The sequence below is a fragment of the Pyxicephalus adspersus genome, chromosome 8 (genome assembly GCF_032062135.1).
Source record: "Pyxicephalus adspersus chromosome 8, UCB_Pads_2.0, whole genome shotgun sequence".
NCBI lineage: Eukaryota > Metazoa > Chordata > Amphibia > Anura > Pyxicephalidae > Pyxicephalus > Pyxicephalus adspersus.
The window spans coordinates 54,205,645-54,222,926 of record NC_092865.1 but is presented as its reverse complement, the minus strand read 5'-3'; the positions used below and the strand labels follow the sequence as shown (position 1 = coordinate 54,222,926).

At 38.6% G+C, this 17,282-nt stretch overlaps 1 protein-coding gene and 1 long non-coding RNA gene across 4 annotated transcripts in view; one reads left to right on the top strand and one right to left on the bottom strand.

Moving 5' to 3' along the window:
* The window catches only part of PDZRN3 (PDZ domain containing ring finger 3), a 159,248-nt gene that overhangs the window by 85,012 nt on the left and 56,954 nt on the right, over positions 1 to 17,282 (bottom strand). The gene's annotated exons all lie outside the window — the stretch shown is intronic.
* LOC140336245 (uncharacterized) lies at positions 1,483 to 16,257 on the top strand. The gene is made up of 3 exons (XR_011921850.1): positions 1,483 to 2,307; positions 14,801 to 14,913; positions 15,429 to 16,257. It is a non-coding gene; the product is annotated as an uncharacterized lncRNA (long non-coding RNA).

Here is a 17,282-nt window from a genome sequence, read left to right as displayed (position 1 = left end):
TCTTTAAGACCCCCATAACATTGGAGATTGCTCCAAAAAGATGTTTGTCATTGGATATCTGCAAAGATAATATTGGATAACGCAAAGGCTCCCTCCACCCCAACAGAAATGAAGGAATAAAAGAATTCAGTCCTTCCTTTTATTTAGACGCAATAACACACGGCAGGCGCGGTGCTGCAGACAGTTCTGCCACCTTGTCGCTTCCAGCGTTTTGAGGTTTCTTACAAAGTATTCTGCGGTAGGAGCTTTTTACAATCCTCGCAGCTGTTCTGTAGCAGAGGCGGCTTTTAATTGAGTGTAAATCAGAAACAGAGACATTTAATTTTATCGCACTTTACACTTTAAGGTTCTGTATCTGTCTTGATTCAATGAAAGTTTAATAATAAAACATTGTAATAAGATACTGTACACCCTCAAAGGCACATATAGTATACTACATAGGAGGACATAAAGTTAACCCCAGCAGGTAGACAGCTTCACCATTTTACTAATATGCATCAATACATTTCCGATGTGCTGCAATATACAGCAATGGTAAGATTGTTCAAGGATTCTCTTTCCTATTGTGTCATTAAAATCCTGCCTTGTGCCCTGGACCCTTTTAACAAGGGGAAACCTTTTTAAAAACTTTTAGATCTTAGGGAACCCCTGCTATAAATACTATATCCACAGCTCACAGTATATTAGCATGGTGTCAGAAGGAAGAATATCTCCTTTACAGATAGCCAAAAAGATCATTGGTGTCAGTTAAACTGACTGGAAATGAGCAATGAGCAGTTTGTTCTAAAATACCCCTAGCAACCTCTGAAGGAACCCTGGTTGAGAAACACTGGATTACACTACAACACAGTAACTTTGTAGCAAGGCAAGAGGCAACATCAGGAGCTGATCTGTGTTAGACATTTGTGATCACAGCCAGGAATTCTACAGACACCAGAATTTACATAATTCCTTCCTAGCCCTGGATAGCAGTAAAACCCAAACAAGAGATCCAATATTTCTACATTCTATCCAAAACTAGAAAAAATATTGGCTTGACATACAAGTCTAAAGTACAAAAAAATAATAAAACTCTGAAATGAGAAGAAAAGGGTGAGCTTAGGCATGAAGCAGTAAGGTCAGAATGGGATAATGTGCTTGAAAACGAATTTGTTTTGGGGGATCAATTCCCTCACAACTAACCTGCTCCGTATATGGATGGGAGAAGATGTAACTGCAAGGACACATCACCTGTCTGCACATCTCAGTGACACTGTACCCTGGGACAGGATGTTTCTGATATCTAATCCTTGATATGCCTACCTCTGATAATCCCAGCGACATTTCCAAGTGTCATATAAAACAGTAAGGAAAAAGACTCTTTAAATTGTTCATTTAGCCAGAGAACAGCAATAATTGGGGTCTCTTTTTTGGGTTGTTTGGGAAGGAGGGGGAACGGATCGATTCCCCCATTTTTTTTCATGATTCTGCATACTCCTAGGGGTCTTTCTGAGGCTGCTAAGGGGTTCTTTAAATAGTAAGCAGTGGCAATCCGATGTCCTTCCTACCCTGTCCACCATTACCAGGGTTTATTTTCCATTAACCACAAAAGCATGGGGGTCAGTTCAAGTGAGTAATGCAATTATGACTTTTTCTGTATTCTGCATTTTTCCGTAACCACCCGGCTGTTTTTGGGTAATTGCTGAGGAATTGGGTCACAATAAAGAGGCTGCCACCTGTCTACAATTCGTTCCCACCCAGATTAAAAGAATTTCTGGGTTGGACACTGATACTTCCATGTGCTGTGGTCTTTGCCAGCAATCCACCGAATCCCAAAATTATGCAGGGGAGGAAGCTGGAACCATTGTATGTTGGGGTGCAGGACCAGTCATTCAACACATCAAGACGTGAGTGAAGTTCAGACTTGCCAGGCATGTATTTATAGTCTCCTTGTGCAGGAAATGTTTTAGAGAAACATTAAATGAAGACAATGAAAGAGGTACAGAAAAAAAGTGTTGGAGTAGCTTTAAATGTCGACAAGTTTATTACTGATGCTACTCGAAATTAGAATGGGTTAACAGCAAAGTAAAAACAAAAAACTTTCTTCAATGTAAAAAAAAAAAAAAAAAAAAACACATTTCCCCCTCTGGTGATGGGCTTACTTTAGATTCATTTTCTCTTTTGCAGCATGAGACAGGAAGACTGCATTTAATATTCGTCCTTTCAGCAAAATTATTGGCGTATCCTGATGTGCGCGGTTCCTATTTGTTCAGCGTTTCTGGTCTGTTATCAAGTCCTCAGACCTCCAGCATGACTTTCTCCGAAGAGGTAGGCGGGGGGGGGGATAATGAGAGAAAACACATGTGCAGCACAAGGAATGCTGAATTCATTAATAATCACTTCTAAAAATACCATTAACCGACACGGAGAACGAGAGAAGAAAAAAATCGTTGGGTTCCAGTTCTTTTATGTCTGCAGTGAAAACAGATTGTGTAAGAGAGCAAATAGATCTATACTGACAGCTCGCTTTCAGTGCATCTGATAAAACCAGTGCAACAATCCCTTACTATAAATAACCCACTTTAGAAAAAAGAAAAACATTTCTACACCTTGGCAAGAAAGTTATCAACGCTTGATTTTTTAAAGAGTCCGGAGGGGAATATTCCTTTAATCATTTGGTGTAAATGATTGTAAGGAGTGAATGCCTTCAGGACAATTTAAATATGTGAAAGTTGTAGGTGAGGCCTATGGAGATAAAACAATAAAAAGAGTCTGTGTAATGTTGGGGGGATTACCGTCAGAGACACAAATGGGAATGGGGCATACCTTTTTTTTTTTTTATTCAGGGACATTTTTTGGCTTTACCCTCATTTTCGGTCCTTAATGACAAAGGTCACCAAGCCACATATAGACTCTTTCCAAGACATTGGAGCAGTGTTTATCAACCTTTTTTAATAATGGGGGAACCATTGAAATAACTTTAATTACTATATCCACAGCTCACAGCACATTAGCCTGGGGGTCAGTGGGAAGAATGTCTGGTATATTGCTGGCCATTGGAAAGAATGTCACCCTTACAGATAGCCCAAAGGATCATTAGTATCAGTTAAACTGACACAAAGAGACACAATCTGCCCATTGCTCAAGGAACCCCTGGAAACCTCTGTAGTAACACTGCATTGGAGGCCGAACATTGGGAAAATATTAACCCATCTCATTTTGTACTTGTAGTGAAAATCTGAGTACCCTATTTCAAGTTCTTTCTTCTGTTGTTTATAGAAGGAGCAACCTTTCCTCTGGTGTCCACACCTTACACGCAGTGGTTCCCTATTAGCTTTCTAGTGTCAGGGTCAGGATGCAGCAGCAGAAACCCCCCTATACCCCCCTATATATGGTGACCCCCTATACCTGTAGACTGTGTTGCACTGGTGGTCCCCCATATTCATAGAGAGTACTAGATGGGGGATTTTAGGTAAGCATATTGTACTTAGCAAAGCAAGGGAAAAAAAACTATACATGATGGATTGGAGGGGGTGGGAGGTAGGTTATTATTTACCCAGATATGGTCTTTGGTAGGGCACGTGGGGCCTGGATTTGATCCCTAGACAGAGGCTGCAAATTGATTCCCCGTGACTGTCCCTCTTTGGCTGGGTTTGATAGCTTCACTTTCAAGCTCACCTCACTTCCTAAAGCGTCTCTGTTTCTACCATTTTCCAATGCGATCCTGTTGTCTGTCCCACCGGGCAGCCTGAATCTGGTAACTGGATCCCCCTGCTGTTCTGGAAGCTGTTTGTTTTGGCAGAGCTCCTTTACAGTTACTTTAAACAGAGACTCAAACTCCTCTCCCAAATGTTTTATCACTTTGTCCCCTCTTAAAGCAGCCCTTGAACAGTTTAATGTTTCTTTTTGCATTCTTCCTCCATCACAGCCTTGAGAATCAAATCTATATAAAGAAGCAAGCAGGAAAAATGTGATCTCTGGGTACTTTTCTCATCAGTTATTGATCCCAAATAATGTACCCCAGCTACTTTGTAGCCAAATGAATATGAAATATAAAAACAAGTTTAAAGTTAAAAAAGTTACTAGTAAGGAAAAAACAATACAAGAAAAAGTCTCGGCTGGAATGGAATTTATCTAAATAATTGATCTAATTAATAAATTCTGATATAAACTTTAAAATATTCTCTCCTGTTACAGACTGACAACTGAGATTACAAAACACAAAGAAAAAAGGATAACAAAAACATAAAAACAGTATTTATAAAAAAATACCAAATAATAAAAAATAAAATACAATGTATTTGGTTTAAAAAAAACTGTAACTATAACCTAACATTAAAAAATATGTGCTGCAGCATTTCCTTATGTGAATCAGTGTAGTCCCCCTGCCAAGTCCCAGAAATACTAAAAATAAATCTAATGCAGCTTCCTGTGACGGGATGGCTGCACTGCTCCTAAGCAGATTCGCTGCTCAAGGGTGCACTACAGTGATATGAGAAAACTTTGCAAGGGATGTGACCATTGGCATTGTCACTGCTGATCTATAAGTTGGTAGCTTGTCAACCAGCACCTGGCCACACCCAACTCCGCCCACTAATTTCTTGATTGACAGCACTACCTCTGTTGCTGAAACCCTCCCAGTAGGAGCTGCAACGTCTGGGAAGGGAGAAGTGTAAGATACAATGAAGGAGGATTTGGCACACTAAAGGAAAGTAAAGAAAGTTTCTTGTTTGTTTTATGAGGCTTGTGCATCCTGTAGTAACTGGCCTTGAGTTTACATTCACAAAAAAAAAATCACACACAAAAAACCTAAACAATTTTCTTGTCTTGTAAAAGTTTTTCCAGTATTGTAAAGATTCTAGTTTCCTTTTTAATGATATAAAACATGGCTGTCCTCTCTATCTCTTCCCCTGGCAAGCCCTAGAAACAGTAAGCCATTACTCTGCGGGAGATCACTGATGAAGTTTTCATTTTCTGCTGAGCTAGTGAGAATTATCTATTTATCTCCTCTCTGTCAACTTTCCAAATCGTTGAAAATAAATTCTAGTGTTTTATGTTAGCAGCATTTTATAAGCTCAGGGTTGATGGGAGGCAGCGTTCTCATAAATCAGTGCGGACTGTGTCCATTAAGAGGTTGAGATCACTATTTTCATATATTGTGCTGCCTTCTCTTTTATGACTCTCTGGCCTCCTCTATGACACCATAATTTAGGGACTCGACTCAGCCAATAACACAATTCTTCTGAGAATGTTCAGATGCAACAAAACGACCACAAATTTTCAGCAGAGAAAGATAACTTTGGCCAAAACAAATAAACAAACGTCACTTCGCAAAATCGAATCGATCAATCAAATTTAAAGACGCTATGAATATTTCTAGGAAAATATATTGGCAAAACAGTTCACTCCCAGAGATTTCACCTTTTTTTTTTTTTTCTGATAGGATCATGTTAGTGCCGAATAGTGTATATACAATAAAACTGAATTTTATTTGTTTTTGAGGAAGGGCTAGACCAGTGTTTCTCAACCAGGGCTCCACCAGAGATTGCTAGGAGTTCCTAGAACAATTCAGGGCTCTCAGGTTAGTTTGGGTAACACCAATGATATTTTTCTTGACATTCTTTTCACTGGCCAGCAATGTAGAAGGCATTCTTCCCACTCAGTGTTCAACCCAGGCATTTTTTTAAGCCGGGTGGGAGACCCAACTCTTCTGTAACCACTAAAAAACAGTGGGGTGGTTACTGAAAAGTGCTGGGTGGGGCACCCAGCTAAAGGGCCGGGAAGAACACTGCCACTAATATACTGGGGGCTGTAATAATTGGGGTTCCTTAAGACTTGCAAGTTACTTTAATGGTTCCCCCAGGTTGGGAAACAAAAAACCCTCTTTTCTTCTAATTGCATTGTGGTGACTCAGTGCTCTATTTGTCCTGGTGGCCATCGTCAATTCCTACCAGTACTAACTGTCTCCCTTTACAGCTTCTTCCTCTTCCAAACCGAGCTTTTCTAAAAAGGGACAGCAAGAGGCTGATACCAAGTTAAATTTAGATACTGACACGGCTTGCATTTTTTTTTCAAAAAGTGCAGGATGATGTATTAAAGAATACAGTGCTGCATTAATTTAGGTCTTTTTATCTGCCTAAATGCAGCTTTAACATCTGTTTCTCATTCTCTTTCTTTTGAATTATCTGTTTTTGAACAAGAATCTGGATAAGGACAGTAAGGGTGGATTCAGAGTTCTCTGCTGGGCCTTTTAAAATCCCTAGCTTCCTGATAGGTACAGAGGATGTAACATCTGTTGATAATTCACCTTCAGACACTCCTAACCTGCTGACATGATTAAATGCCATTACACACATTGCAAAGGATCGTTGTAAAGGGAGAGAATCATTTGTATTACAAAGACGTGTACAAACTATTCATTTATCATTGTCTATTAACAAAGTCTTAACAGCCTAGAGTAACTTAAATGCAGGTATTTCAGGACACCACAAATGCATAGTAGGTAAGTCATCTCACCTAGCTGTAGATTAAGAAAAGGTGGCTCACACCAGCCAATCAAACTAATGATTCTCCACTTTTTTATAGAGTAGGATTTTGCTGCATCCAAGCAACCAATGAGATTAATATTTACCAAATAAATAGTATTTATGTAGCACCAACATAATATAGAGCGCTGTACATTAGATAGGGGTTGCAAATGACAGACAGATACAGACAGTGACACAGGAGGAGGAGAGGACTCTGCCCGGAAGAGCTTACAATCTAGAGCGTACAATGAGATCATTCTACAAAAAGCTAATATAATGCCAAAAGTACTTCATTGCTTGCCTTGCATTTATAGATACAGAGCTGCATTTATTTATGTATTTTACATCTGCCCCAGGCTCAGCTTTTAATAGATTTTTTCTTTTCTTCCAAATCCAAGAATTAAAAAAAGGTGTTGAAAGTTGAATTTGACACACATTCCCCCTGCTGTCTATGTTAAATAAACCCTTCATAATATAAAACAATGTACAGTGGGTATAATCCAAATGTTTAATTTTTTTTTTTAAATGAAAAATTGATCTCAACTGGATATCTTTCAAATGCCTTTTACAGCTCTTCAAGGTCCATTAAAAATTAAAACACAACGCTTCAGAAAGTACCAGTCAGCGGGTAGACTGCACTTTTAAGAGACGATGCTTAACAACGGCAGAAACAATATCATAAAGGTACCGGAGTGTGAAATGGTAAAAAAAACAAAGGTGAAAAATGTCCCATATTAAGTAATATCAACTCCTTCTAGCACAGATACTAAAGTTCCAATTTGGCATCAGGCAGCTCCCTATTGTAGAATTGCCTTCGTCACCCATCTGTGAAAATTTACTGAGCTGCACAAGTGCAAGATTTGATGGCAGGGAAGGAGAGCCAGAACTGAATGAACTCCCAGGTGACTGCGTAGGAGTTATATCATCCTGAACAGTTAGATGGCCGATGATCTGGATGCAGAAGAAAACAAGAGAAAAGATGGTGGCGCCCACCACTGAACAGGGACAGGCGAGTATCCCCATGGTTTTGTTTTATTTAGGCCCAACATCCCAACTTGACCATGAGGATGTTGTTAAGGACTTGTTAGCCCAAAGTGGTAAAAGTGACCTAGGCAAATTCTAATAGCAATTAGGTTGACAAATGGATACAAATATATATATATATATATATATATATATATAATTAGTTATTGCCAGAATATCTGCTTTTTGGGCCAACTGGTAGTTCTGTGCATTTGGGCATAATGCAGTTGCTGGTTAGTGGTCAGCCAAGCTTTAAGGTTCATTCTAACTATTGAGCATGCCTTAACACGACATGTGACAATGGTTGGCACATGTGTTGGTGCACTGGGTTGCCATTCATTGCAAATGGCACCAAAAGCACATCTTACTAATGCATGGTCATGTTGTGTACTTTGAATATTGCAGCAAGCACAACATCTGTGTGCGATGTAGTGAGTCGGGCAGATCACTCAAATGAATAGGCTCCACTATTGCAAGGCATGGTATTGAATTGCACATCGGTAGTGAGAACAGGAACCTTGCATTCCCAAGGTAAACATTTTCCAATTAATTAACACCTAGGAACACCCAGGGAAGCTTTCAATCTGTGGCTTAGTTTGCTTTCTACCCTGTTCAATTCCAATTCCAAACTTTTTCTTGTGAGGTCTGCTTGGAACACAACACTTATGCTTTGTTTCTACACGTTATGTCAAAGACCTTGACTAAACAGCAATAAAATGATCAGGTCTCACTTGGCACACTTGTAATCCTAATCGTAATATTGTCTATAAATTCCTGTTCTCTGTTAATCAGTCCCACCCTTTACAGTGAACATCTACCCTCAAACACACTGCAATTACAGCTGAAATAATAAATGTTTCTTTCCCAGCTCTGGCCAAACTAGTTTTATTTTGGAGGTTTCCATGACATCACATAACGGTTTATGTCTTTTTCCAAATCGTCTCTCCTTTTAGTTACAGTAGACTTTCTTATGTTTGTAGCAGGAAAAGAGTAAATATTTGGCAACATTAGCTCCAACGTTTGCTCTGCAATGTTCTCTTTAGATGCAAAACTGCCAAATGTTTTTGATTTGTGACAGACTGAGCACACTAATTTCTTAGATTTTAGATCTTAGATTTTTACAACAACTGATAGAGCGCCAGGCCTGATGTGAATGGTTCTATGTGCCCCTACAGTCCTGCATAATACGTTGGCATTATAGAAATACTGTAAAATATAAAAAGAACAGAAGTGATTAGGGTGTAGAAATAAGCATTGGATAAAGCAGAAAATCACTTTACCTGCCTTTAATCTCACATATACAATCCATTGCAGTAATAGCACATACATGTTCAACTTGCTTTAAGGTAGCCCAATCATTTAGAACAGGCTGGTAACGCACAATGGCAGAAGAGAAACCTTTTCCCCTTTTTAACGCAGTGCAACACAAAGCACTGAATGTGCATTGTGGTGTGTGACAATAAATCAATTGGCACTTAATAAACTTGTGTGTTGGGCTGGCATTCTAGGAGAAGGCATTTTAAAATGTCTTTACTGTTTTTTAAAAACTTTGGAAAGCTTAGAGTGGAACTAAAATTTCAATTTTAAATTTCCATGATCAGGTAGTCCAATGATGCAGAATGGGACAGGCAATATCATATCACTTCCGTAGAAATGTGTCTTACCTGCCTGATCATTCTGAATTCCTGCCATCAAAGCTGAACTGCACATGCTCAACATTAGTTACCAGGGAAATTCCTTAATCCAGGATTTCCTTGCATGTGTCAGGGATGAATGAACCACTGCGTTCCTGCACGGAAGTAACATCATCCCAGCACCCCAATCAAGATGGCCAAAAATCATCTGTAGGAGAAAAAGAGAGGGAAGATGGAAGCACCCTGCAATGGACCACGGCTAGGTAGGTCATGTTCCGGTTTAGTTGTGCTTTAAACATATGTTACTAGATTGTAAGCTCTTCGGGGCAGGGTCCTCTCCTCCTGTATCACTGTCTGTATTAGTCTGTTATTTGCAATCCCTATTTAATGTACAGCGCTGCGTAATATGTTGGCGCTATATAAATCCTGTTTATTAATAATAATAATAATAATAATAATAATAATAATAATATGTTGAGTGGTGTTCTAGGTGAATGCATGCATGCTTTAGGAATTGATTACATCACAGTACATGCAACTAGAAAGGTCATTGAGAGCTTTTTCAAGCTCATTTACTACTTTTTAATGCCTAACTCTGGTTACAAAAACTTACTGTAATATATTGCTGAATCGCCACAATGCATTTTAAATTTACTTGAATGCACCAAATGCATGGCATTATCTCGGTGCTGCACAAAGCCTGAGCAAAGAGTAAAGCTGTGGCAGGGACTCTGCTGCCCAACTACTACATGCTGCCTGTTTTTAAACAGATACAAGACCGGGGTGGGCAAAGGGGTGGGCAGATACAAGACCGGTCTCTGGGCCACATGGTCTTAAAAACAGGAAACTCCGGCACAAAAGATTTTAACTTTTTCACAAGAGATTACTGTACAGAGCTCATTAAGTTTTAAGGGGAAATACAAATGCCTAATGCTATCAGACTAGTTTTACTCATCCTAGAGTTACACTTTAGGAATATGTAAATACGTTAATGTCCTTGATCTAGTCATAGTTCATGCCAATGGCAGACATTCTTAACAGAGAAATGATTGGAGATTCTACAGGGCGGTAACAACAGTACAGTTGTCAGTTATTCATTTAACACGCCAGTTATACCGTCCTAGATAGAGCTACATGAAGTGACATAGGGAACAAAGACATAAAACAAATACATGCTGTTTATTCAGGTAAAGGCAGATTCCAGTTGTGGATTAAAGTGGGTTATGCCAGAGGGGCACAACGGATTGGAAACCACAAATAATTTGAATGACGGTTTTTCAGGAAGTAACACAAGAGAAACTTTAATTAGTGACTTGCTAAACGCACTGTCAGGTGTGTTTGAAGCTATAACCCTGGCTGAGACTCCATGCAGCCCTCAGGTTATGCATCTTTAGAACACAATATGAACCAATTCTAGCAGAACAATTGATAATTCACTAACACAGCAGACTTTCATTTATCATTTCATACTAACACAGGGAGAGATGTTGAGAATATCTACTCTAATACCATATATTTTCATATTAAATGCTTTGGGTAAGAGCACTTTTTGGACATGAACAATGTAAAGAGATTTGACCTTGAAATGCAGAGCACCCTCTAAAGGTTAATCTTCGAATTTCTATATTTATACCTTTAAAAAAATATGTCTATGTTATATCTATATATTCAAATAGCTATGTAATAATATGAACTTTTATAATTCTCTCTAATATAACTTCAAAACACACTGAAGCTCCATTTCTATACATTCAGACCACATGGTGAAATAAATGACATGTACACAGTACACTTTATATTTTTCTGACCTCACAGATGAAATCACTATGCAAAATAGGCTGCAAAACTTTAAAGCTCCCATCTTGTTTTCAGAAACCACTGGCATAGCATACATGTGACGTACTGCTGATTGAAGCGGCGCCGTGGCTTAAGGGTTAGCACTTTGCAGCGCTGGGTCCCAGGTTTGAATCCGGACCAAGACACTATCTGCATGGAGTTTGCATAGGTTTCTTCAGGTACTCTGAGGTTAATTGGTTTCCTCCAAACTGTTCTTAGACTGTATTAAAGACATTTGACTCTGGTAGGGAGATTATATTGTAAGCTCTTCTGAGGGAACAGTTAGTGACATCACCATGGACTTTGTACAGTGCTGTATAACTTGTCATTCCTATATTAATACAAGATAACATTGTAATGGGAGAGGAAAGGAGTCCTCTTTAATATTGCTAAAAACCTAATTATTTTCCCTATTAATGTTTCCTGAGTACTTCCACAATCTAAAATCCTTCTCTCATTGGCTAATATGCCATAGAATGCTGCTACATTGTACAGAAAACATGTCAGCCCGTGCAAACGGATGAAAATAAAGAAAAATTCTCCTTATAAATTTAGCATGTTTCCTCTGTAAACAAGTTCCCCCTTGTTAATGCAATTAATTAAGTAAGAAATCTAATCGTAAGTGGCTTTTAAGGTTGTTACAAGCTTGTAATAAAGGGTGCCAGTCAGTACGTAATTTCCGCTTGTACATGTAGAATGGAAATTTAAAGTAAGGCCTGACAGCTTGTCTCATATAAGGGGGCTCGGGGGAATAACCAGCAGCCCAGGAGATCTATAATTACCTCTAACGTGACACTTTGAGCATTGCGTCATCCATCACTAGGCAAGAAATCTCTTTTCTGTGTTTATTTTGGTGTAATGCTGTATGTCCAGGGAGCCCCCACCCCTCCTCGCTGACAATGTCTCTTTTCATGAGAGCTGAGGAGGTCTCATTAGGTGAGAAATGGGACCTGTACAATAGCTGGACCCCAAAACACAGTAAATCAGGGCCAGGCAGTGCCATTCACCACTAAGGCCTAATTGGAACCCCCCGGGAACTTAAATATCCCCTTACTAAGCATAAACAGTAGTAGCGACCTGCCAGGATGGTAGTAGATATCATCCACTATTTGCTTTATAGGCCTTTGCCACATAAACCAGGGAGGATCCATTACTTTGCAGGTTTTCACTCAACTAATTAGAAATGCAAAAACATATTTTTTTTTTATTTGAAGTAGCTTAATGATATTCAATATTTCAGTTTTTAATACAACAAGCTTTGGGGCTCAAGCTAAAGCAATTTTATTATGACATTTGCTTTAGGGTTCAGCAGGAAGGAAGCCAATCTTGATTTGTGAGGATGCAATATCACTTAAAGCAAGGCTGTCCAACTCCATTCCTTGAGGGCCACATACAGGCCAGGATTTTCATATAAACAAAGTCTTTTCTGGCTCTTTGTAAACCACACCTTACTAAATTTCCTGCTGAAATGTACAAAAAAAAAAAGTACAAATCCTTACCCTGGAGGACTGGACAGCACTAGCTTAAAGCATTAAAACTCAAGAACAAAAATGTACTAAATTGCAGTGTGCAAGTACAGGGATGTGGTAGCTGAAAATGCTTTCTTGCTTTATTGTCTTTTTGTATGATCAGGCTACTTACTGTCCCAGGGTAACAACACTCATGGGCCTGATTTATCAAAGCTCACCAGGACTGGAGAAGATAGACTATCATGGGTGAATTTGGGTGATCCAGCAAACCTGGAATGGATTTCCTTAAGCTAATTGCTAATATTTGGCAAATGTTTTCACTCCTGGACCAGATGACTTCCAGGTTTCCTTGATGACCCAGGTTCTCCCATGATTGTCTAACTTCTCCAGTCCTGGTGCATTTTGATAAATCAGGTTCTTCATGTATGTATGGTGAAGCAGCATTGTAACTCTAGGACAGGGCAACAGAATGCTTTCTCTTTACTATTATATAATGAGAGAACTGTTCCTTAGTCCAAAAGGGGAACTTGGACAATTCTGACAACAGGAAGCAGAAGCAGACAGGACTGGAAGTCATTAGCTTACAAGAATGCATGCAAAGATTGGAAATCTGTTAACAATGGGTTTGAAGGCCATTTTGAACTCTAAAAGTCATCCAAAAAAAAAAGACTGAGGGAAAAGGACTATTCGCCTGTATTGCCAGTGGTCTTGGTGCAGCATATCTTTTCCCTATTACCCTTTCACCATGCCTGGTTTTCCAGTGTCTTTGTAGCCATCTTGGAATAGAGAAGATTCTGCTTTCGCGTGTCAAAACTTCCAGCAGGAAGAAAAACGAGCTACTCATTAACACCATCACCAAATCTTGCTCCAAATCTCCTGGGACTAAAACAAAATTTTGGGCTTTACATACACTTTAGGAGAAGACACTCATATAAGAGTAGTTTTCATGGTATGAACTAACCTTAAATATGTCATGTATTCAATCAGTCTACTAATTGGCCAAACATAGTCCATTATTCATTTGCTCCCAGGTTTAAGAATAACAATTTATCAATGCGATCCATTTGTACATTCATTTCTCAATTTGCACTGAACAAACACAGCCTCACACTGCTCTGAGCTGCACGTTTCTTATCCAAATACCCTGACAATGGCGTTTATTTACCTATTCCTGCTCAGCTGCTAGCTGCGAGAGAGGCACAAGTCCAAAATCTGACCCGCAATAATCTGACTTCACAGCTCCCTTACATCCACTCATACAAAGTTCTGTGTTTTCTGGATAATTACATATTCCAGTCACTAAAGTTTTCTTTTTTCTTTGGACTATATATATATATATATATATATATATATATACACACTTACTTTCTAGTTTCTAACACTTCCTTAATGTTGTCCCCCACAATAAATTATGACAACATGTAAACTTAAATAAGTAACTAATAATGTATTAAATGTAATATATAGTCACCTTTCAAGGAGCAATAATACTAATATTACATTGTAACAGCTAATCTTCACTCTAAACCTACTCATACATCAGAGGTCACATGGCCGTAGATTTCTGTTCATGAGAACAGACCTGTATGGGGCCTAAAGCATGTTCTGAAGAAGTTTTATGTCTTCATCCCAGCAAGGCATTTCATTTAGACATGCATACGGTTGCAATTGTTGAGCAGGAGACACATTTTAATGGAGCCTGTTCATACCATTTCATAGCTGTGCCGTACATTTATAAATACTGCAGTATGTATTACATGTGAGTGAAAGGTAACATTTATCTCAAGTGGCTGAGTAGGTGGCACTCTGCATGCAGTATAAAATCAGAGTCTCCTGTTATCTCTGGCGATCCATCCACATCTCCATAGTGCGCTCTGTGTCTCCGATTATTTATACAAGTGTTCATTTAATCCGAGCATCAAGTCCTCCACAATATCCATGTCTTGTTTATTTTTCCACAACAGAATGTTGGCAAGCGCTTGTCAGAATTGGCGGAGGCCATTTGTAGGGCCGGAATCTAATGCTATCTGGACTCTGGCGGTTGGGAAACCCATGAGGTCCATTCTGGGGGGGCACTCTTGATTCTTCAGGGTAAAATAAAATGACCCAGGCCATAGTTCCCAATGAACCCTGCCCGTTGTCATAATTACCCTTTTCAATATGACCTACAGAATTATTGGGTTGCTGCTGGTTGTGCCTGCTGTTATAGACTTGTATTGCTTTTATATTTTCATTATGACTGGTTCCTGTTTTTCAGATTCAAATGCAAACAAATGGTTGGTCTTCTGATGCGTAAAGGACACTTTTGATTTAATTTGCTTGTCACTTATAGATTAATCATTTTCAGTACAAGGAGTGAGGTCTAAGGAACATTAGGAATGGACTGATTGGACCGGATTTGATTAATCAAGGGTTCTGTGAATTCAGTGAACCCAAAGTTTGCAGGTAACCTCTTAAAATTTTGTGGGGGGGGGGGTTCAAATTCTGTATGAATGAGAGAAGGCAACATTGAAAAATACAGCAATTTTTTGTGTGTTTTATGTGATTCTATTTTGCTATTAATGAAAAAAATGGGGTTTCATTAGATTTTACCCAGTAGTGGTTAGGAAAGGAGGGCAGCAAGCATTAACCTCCCCTCCTTTATCATACCAGATCCTAATACATCCCACAACATTGATGATGGGGGTTTCAATGTTGAGAAATAGGGATTTTTATTGTAAATTTTAGGAGCCCCCTTTAATAAGGGAGCATCCAGATATCTGCCAATTCCCAGGACAATGACTATAGGAGCACATTAGTACATTCCTACAAAGAATTTAGGTTAAATACCCACAATATGTTGAATAAGTCCCTTATAAAAATGAAAAAAAATCCATACTTACTGAATTATATAATAAATGTTATTTATATCCTCATATATATTATTAAGTCCCAAACTATGCTTTGTTTTTTATCCCCAGCAAATCCATTGCAAGATATGATGACCCAACAGACCACAATGTTAACCTGTCACATCACATTTGCTAAATGACAAGCCCCCTGAGATGCAGTAATACCACCGGGAATCCTGCGTGATATCATAGATCATATTAAGGATTTGTTTTTAACTAATTTAGGACATTGTAACCTGTTGATCAAATTTCAAGGGCCACTCATTAAAGGTTACAAAAAGTATCCCAGGTTGAGTACACCAGGTTTCACCAGTCCAGCGAATTATAAACCCACAGGTTATGGCTCCTCCAAATCCAAACGTCACCCCTCAAGACAAACTACAACCTGCAGCCCGCTGCCATGTAATTCAATAGTGCCAAAATAATCCTGTGATATCTGGCTCTTAAATACACATTACATTTTTACTGAGTGCACTCACAAAGTGTCACTTTCATTTCGTGATATATCATTTAGGTATTTAAAGTTCTGTAATACGAAGTTCTTTTAAAATACTATGATGTCTCTTCACAATATAGTACTATCTTTTGAAGTCGGCTAAGAAATAAAAGATACATTTTTTCAAGCATAAAATGGAGCCCCTGAGCTTTGATCTACAACTTAAAACATCAACTCATAAAACCTGCTCAGATTTCAGATTTTTCTCATTTCAAAGTCTAGGAAAGTTTTAAGGGACACTTTGCTATTTTAATTGTTCTTTCAAATGCTTTATATATATATATATGATGATGTATTTCAGTTTAAAAAACAGACAGGGGTGTAGATAATAGGAATGAAAAATGAGGTAATTAAATCTATAGGATTTCATAGCATGCATTGCAAAACTACAGAAAAAAACAATAGAAATATGAGACAGAAAGCACAGTAATGCCTGTGTGCAGTATTAAACTCTATAGCAAAGCATTACTTAAAAAAAAATCTGGTATATGTTGACCTAGCACAATAGTAAATGAACTATTTGCAAGTTTAAATGAGTGTGGTGTAAATTTATTATTTTGAAGTATTAAAAAATAAATGCCATTTAGGCAATGGCATCAGCCCACACCAGGCAAGAAGATTGATGTTTTCTCTTTCCAAGTGATTAGACTGCAATTCTGTACATTTTTACAACATCAGGGCTCCAGAAGAGGTAATCTGTGTAAAACATTTGTTTAAAAAAATGCACAGGCAACAGGATTTTACATGACTGTGCCATCTTTGAGCCTTATCTCAGTCCAAAAAGTAGCTGGTGACCCGGAATGATCCCCGAACAAGGAAAGTGATTTCCTTTTGGGATGAAAAGAAAATGAAGGCATTGCAAAATGGAGTACTCTTATGTCTGAAAGGGTATAAATTTCTGGAAGTGTTACAATTAAACACTACATAAAGTATGTATAGTTTAGCAAAGCAGACCTAAACTAAACTTTTAACTAACTTTTTTTGGAGAGGAGGTTTAACACATCTTTATCGCCATGAATGGGAGCGCAGCTCTTGGCTGCTTCTTCTGCGCATGCCCGAAAAAGGTGTTCTTTAATGGGGGGAAAACATTTACTGCAGACTGCATTACCCGAGTTTACACCTGCGCAGTGCAAGATCAGGTGACCTGGGCAGAAGCAGGAAGCAGAAAAAAAAGATGGCGGCACCCAACGCTTCCTCCGAATCGGGACAAAGACGGATAACGGGACGCCACAGGATCCAATTCACGAAACCTCTGGGGGAATCAAGGGATCTGCAGACGTTTTTTTTTTTTTTTTTTTTAGTTTAGTTCCGCTTTAACATAAACCTATATGACATTTAGTCCCTTTTAATTACTTTCCAGGTCTTTTTGTTTTTTCTCTATAGAGATTAGTTTCAAGTTCTTCTTAGTTTTGAAACTACTCCCTATT